The following is a 6,000-nucleotide window of genomic DNA, read 5'->3' on the forward strand; positions in this document are numbered from 1 at the left end:
CAGTTGTTGTTGAGCTGTGGTTAAGCGGTTTTCTCCGGTGCTCAGCCCCGTTATTGACCTGCCTGTGGTCTACTACAGAGTCTGCTGCCTGCTCCTCTCAGGGGACTGACGTTTATATCTGACACAGCATCAGACTCCAAGCCGCTGGATGGGAAGAGACAAAGATTCTCTGAGCACTATAAATAACAAACTGGGTATTATACAGATTTGTTTTGAAGGCACAATGCCAAAATCAACAAAAGAAAAATGTGACAACGTCACTCACAGCACCTGGTTTATCAAGGAATATTCTGTAATATGATAGGCCAAAGTAGTGCCACAATTACCCAAACAACAGAAGTTTGTGTCAACCGGTGACAGCCTAAACATCTAAACATCCTCCAAAGCACTGACAAGTCATTGATGATAAGGGTAGTTGTAACGCACACAGTAATTATCTGTAATGTTTGATGATCAGATTAATGACCAGTGTGTGTGGATGAGACCATTATTCACTCAGAGGAGAGGTTTATACAAATATAAAAATGAGCTTTTAATAGCGCTATGGGCTCCAGGGAGAGAAGACTAGAATTGTGGTCAGAGAAATCACACACGCTCTTTCCCATGTCTGATTCTATCCCTCCTCCTTCTAATCTCCATCTTCACATTGTCCTATGTCCCCGTGAACAAAAGGAAAATGGTTGTTCTGGCTAGCAGGGTCTTTGAGGGTAAAGCTATTATTGGGTGTGATATTTGCATCCATGACGTCGATGTCTGATGTCAAGCAATTTAGCAGTGGTCAGGGATGATGGAGGGAGGCAGGCAGCAACAGATGAAACAGAGAAAGTAAGGGATAGAGGAGGAGGATGAAAGGATAAAAAAACTATGCATTTGAAGTTTTTGTAGAATGCAACATATATGGTATAGTAGTAGTAAAAGTGGCGGTATTGTCACGGTCCTGACCTGTTTTCTGTTAGTTTGTGTATGTGTTAGCTGGTCAGGACGTGAGTTTGGGTGGGCAGTCTATGTTTTCTGTTTCTATGTTGGTTTAAGGGTGACCTGATATGGCTCTCAATTAGAGGCAGGTGGTTTTCATTTCCTCTGATTGAGAGCCATATTAAGGTAGGTGTTTTCACACTGTTTGTTTGTGGGTGGTTGTCTTCCGTGTCTGTATGTTATTTCGTACCACACGGGACTGTTTCGGTGTGTATGTAGTCTGTTCCTGTTCATGCGTTCTTCGTGTCTATGTAAGTTCTCATGTTTAGGTCAGTCTACGTCGTTTGTTATTTTGTATCATTTCAAGTGAAGTTCGTGTTCGTTTTTCGTCTTGTAAATAAATTTATTATGGCATCATACCTTGCTGCACATTGGTCTTCAGATCCCTCTCTCCTCTCCTCGTCTGAGGAGGAGGAAGATTTAGAGTTCCATTACAGGTATTCATTAAAGTAAGACAACGTGTGCCACGTTCCTGACCTGTTTTCCTTGTTTTTGTATGTGTTTAGTTGGTCAGGGCATGAGTTGGGGTGGGCATTCTATGTTATGTGTTTACATGTTTAGGTTCATTGTCTATTATCCTGATATGGTTCTCAATCAGGGACAGGTGTTTTACGTTTCCTCTGATTGAGAACCATATTAAGGTAGGTTGTTCACACTGTTTGTTTGTGGGTGATTGTCTCTGTGTCTGTGTTTTGTTGCACCACACGGTACTGTCTCGTTCGTGCATTCGTTTTTCCTGTTTGTGCGTTCTTCGTTTCATGTAGTTCTCATGTTCAGGTCTGTTTAGTTCGTTTTGTTATTTTGTAATTTCGAAAGTGTGCTTCGTCATCGTTATTCTTTTCTTTATTAAATTCATTATGTATTCATCACCCGCTGCGCCTTGGTCCGCTCATTCACCACAAGACGACCGTTACAGAATCACCCACCAACGAAGGATCAAGCAGCGGGTTAACGGGCAGCAGCAACAGCGCAAGAAGGAGGAATGGACATGGGAGGAAGTTTTGGACGGCAAGGGTTGCTACACATGGGAGGAGATCCTGGCTGGAAGAGATCGCCTCCCATGGGAACAGCTGGAGGCAGTTAGGAGAGCAGAGGCAACCGGAGAGAGGAACCGGCGTTATGAGGGTACGCGGCTAGCACGGAAGCCTGTGAGTCAAGCCCAAACATTTCTTGGGGGGGTGGCTACAAGGGAGTGTGGCGAAGTCAGGTAGGAGACCTGCGCCAACTCCCCGAGCTTACCGTGGAGAGCGAGAGTACGGGCAGACACCGTGTTATGCGGTAAAGCGCACGGTGTCTCCTGTATGTGTGCTTAGCCCGGTGCGGGTTATTCCACCTCCTCGCACTGGCAGGGCTAGATTGAGTATTGAGCCGGATGTCATGAAGCCGGCCCAACGCATCTGGCCACCAGTGCGTCTCCTCGGGCCGGCATACATGGCACCAGCCTTACGCATGGTGTCCCCGGTTCGCCTACATAGCCCAGTGCGGGTTATTCCACCTCCCCGCACTGGTCGGGCTACGGGGAGCATACAACCAGGTAAGGTTGGGCAGGCTCAGTGCTCAAGGGAGCCAGTACGCCTGCATGGTCCGGTATATCTGGTGCCACCTCCCCGCCCCAGCCTAGTACCACCAGTGCTTACACCACGCACCAGGCTTCCTGTGCGTCTCCAGAGCCCTGTTCCTCCTCCCCGCACTAGCCTGAAGGTGCGTGTCCTTAGCCCGGTACCTCCAGTTCCGGCACCACGCACCAGGCCTACAGTGCGCCTCAGCAGGCCAGAGTCTGCCGTCTGCCCAGCAGCGCCTGAACTGCCCGTCTGCCCAACGCCGTCTGAGCTGTCCGTCTGCCAAGCGCCGCCTGAACTGCCCGTCTGTACTGAGCCTTCAAAGCCGCCCGTCTGTACTGAGCCTTCAAAGCCGCCCGTCTGTACTGAGCCTTCAAAGCCGCCCGTCTGTCCTGAGCCTTCAGAGCCGTCTGCCAGACAGGAGCCGCTAGAGCCGTCTGCCAGACAGGAGCCGCTAGAGCCGTCTGCCAGACAGGAGCCGCTAGAGCCGTCCGCCAGACAGGAGCCGCTAGAGCCTTCCGCCAGACAGGAGCCGCTAGAGCCTTCCGCCAGACAGGAGCCGCTAGAGCCTTCCGCCAGACAGGAGCCGCTAGAGCCTTCCGCCAGACAGGAGCAGCCAGAGCCTTCCGCCAGACAGGAGCAGCCAGAGCCTTCCGCCAGGCAGGAGCAGCCAGAGCCTTCCGCCAGACAGGAGCAGCCAGAGCCTTCGGCCAGCCATGAGCAGCCAGAGCCGTCAGCCAGCCATGACCAGCTAGAGCCGTCAGCCAGCCATGAGCAGCCAGAGCCGTCAACCAGCCATGAGCAGCCAGAGCCGTCAGCCAGCCATGACCAGCCAGAGCCGTCAGCCAGCCATGACTAGCCAGAGCCATCAGCCAGCCATGACCAGCCAGAGCCGTCAGCCAGCCATGACCAGCCAGAGCCGTCAGCGAGCCATGACCAGCCAGAGCCGTCAGCGAGCCATGACCAGCCAGAGCCGTCAGCCAGCCATGACCAGCCAGAGCCGTCAGCCAGCCATGACCAGCCAGAGCCGTCAGCCATTCATGACCAGCGAGAGCCGTCAGCCAGTCCGGAGCTGCCCCTCAGTCCGGAGCTGCCCCTCATTCCGGTGCTGCCCCTCAGTCCGGAGCTGCCCCTTATTCCGGTGCTGCCCCTTAATCCAGTGGGGTTAATTTGGAGGGTGGTCCTTAGGAGGAGGTTACGAAAGCGGGGATTGACTATGGTGGGGTTGGGACCACGTCCTGAGCCAGAGCCGCCACCGTGGACAGATGCCCACCCAGACCCTCCCCTAGACTTTAAGTGGTGCGCCCGGAGTTCGCACCTTGAGGGGGGGGGGGGGGGTTTGGGGGGAGTTCTGTCACGTTCCTGACCTGTTTTCCTTGTTTTTGTATTTGTTTAGTATGGTCAGGGCGTGAGTTGGGGTGGGCATTCTATGTTATGTGTTTCTATGTTTAGGTTCATTGTCTATTAGCCTGATATGGTTCTCAATCAGGGACAGGTGTTTTACGTTTCCTCTGATTGAGAACCATATTAAGGTAGGTTGTTCACACTGTTTGTTTGTGGGTGATTGTCGCTGTGTCTGTGTTTTGTTGCACCACACGGTACTGTCTCGTTCGTGCATTCGTTTTTTTCCTGTTCGTGCGTTCTTCGTTTCATGTAGTTCTCATGTTCAGGTCTGTTTAGTTCGTTTTGTTATTTTGTAATTTCTAAAGTGTGCTTCGTCATCGTTATTCTTTTCTTTATTAAATTCATTATGTATTCATCACCCGCTGCGCCTTGGTCCGCTCATTCACCACAAGACGACCGTTACAACGTGTGTGTGTGAAATTTAAAAAAAAAATATCTGTAGATACGTGCTGCACTGTGATGGCATTAGTATCTTGAAGAAAAGGATAGCACAACTGTGAGTTCCACTCCTATTTCTCAAGTCAGCCTGATATACAGGATGCTGACGCGAGCTAGCAGCTTCTGCACAGGAAAAATGGAGGAGAACCATATGGAACAGTAAACTAGATAATGGCCTCAGCAGTACTGTAATAGACAATCAATAGGGACTATATAGAGAACAAACCAATAACTTAAACAGACCCTGTGCTACTCACTGGTGAATCAATAGGTCATAGATAGCGTTTAGAGCTTATAAACACTGGACACAAATCATTAGAGCTAATCAGTTGGGCTGTCTGTTGTGACTGTATGCATAGAGAAGAGAAGACTAGAGAGTGAACAGAATATCTGTGGAATGAGACGGGTCTCAGCAGTAATAGAGGGAGAGAGAACAGAGAGAGAATTGAGAGAGTAGCAGACGTGTCTATGGTAGATGAGAATGCTGCAGAACTCTGTGGTAACAGAGAAAGGGCTCTGGAGGGGTAAATGGGGGTTTGACTCAGTCCCGGAAAGCTCCGAGTAGCCATAAATTAGCCTGTGCTGTTGAAGGGTTCCCCAGATGGTTCCCCAACATGCCACAAATAATTACACTGTTTACCCATTTCCTTTTCCTTCCCGTGCCACCCAGAGAAGAGACAACCCAATCACTATGTTGGAAATAACACTCTATGATCCCCCTCACAAGTAATGGTGCATGGGTAAAATCCCGGGGGAAGCCAGGAAAAAATAGGGATATTACAACCTTTGTTGTTGTAATAATTGCTTAGTTTGCTCTATAACCTGTTAGTTCATATCAAATTGTATTTGTCACATGTGCAGAATACAACAGGTATAGACCTTACAGTGAAATGCTTACTTACAACCCCTTAACCAACACTGCTTTAAGAAGTTAAGAAAAACATGTTAAGTAAAAAATAGATAAGTAAAAAAAATATATATATATATATATAGAAAATAAAAGTTACAAATAATTAAACAGCAGCAGTAAAATAACAATAGCAATAGCGAGGCTATATACAAGGGGTACCAGTGTACCAGTGCAGAGTCAATGTGTGGGGGCACCGGTTAGTTGAGGTAATTGAGGTAATATGTACATGTAGGTAGGGTTAAAGTGACTATGCATAGATTATAAACAGAGAGTAGCAGCAGCGTAAAAGAGGGGTCTGGATAGCCCTTTGATTAGCTGTTTAGGAGTCTTATGGCTTGGGGGTAGAAGCTGTTAAGAAGCCTTTTGGACCTAGATTTGGCGCTCTGTTACCTCTTGCCGTGTGGTAGCAGAGAGAACAGTCTATAACTAGGGTGGCTGGAGTCTTTGACAATTGTTAGGGCCTTCCTCTGACACCGCCTGGTATAGAGGTCCTGGATGGCGGGAAGCTTGGCCCCAGTAATCTACTGGGCCATACGCACTACCCTCTGTCGTGCCTTGCGGTTGGAAGCCGAGCAGTTGCCATACCAGGCAGTGAGGCAACCAGTCAGGATGCTCTCGATGTTGCAGCTGTAGAACCTTTTGAGGATCTGAGAACCCATGCCAAATATTTTTAGTATCCTGAGGGGTAATAGGCTTTGTCGTGCTCTCTTCACA

Source organism: Salvelinus fontinalis, chromosome 12, assembly GCF_029448725.1.
Source record: "Salvelinus fontinalis isolate EN_2023a chromosome 12, ASM2944872v1, whole genome shotgun sequence".
NCBI classification, from domain to species: domain Eukaryota; kingdom Metazoa; phylum Chordata; class Actinopteri; order Salmoniformes; family Salmonidae; genus Salvelinus; species Salvelinus fontinalis.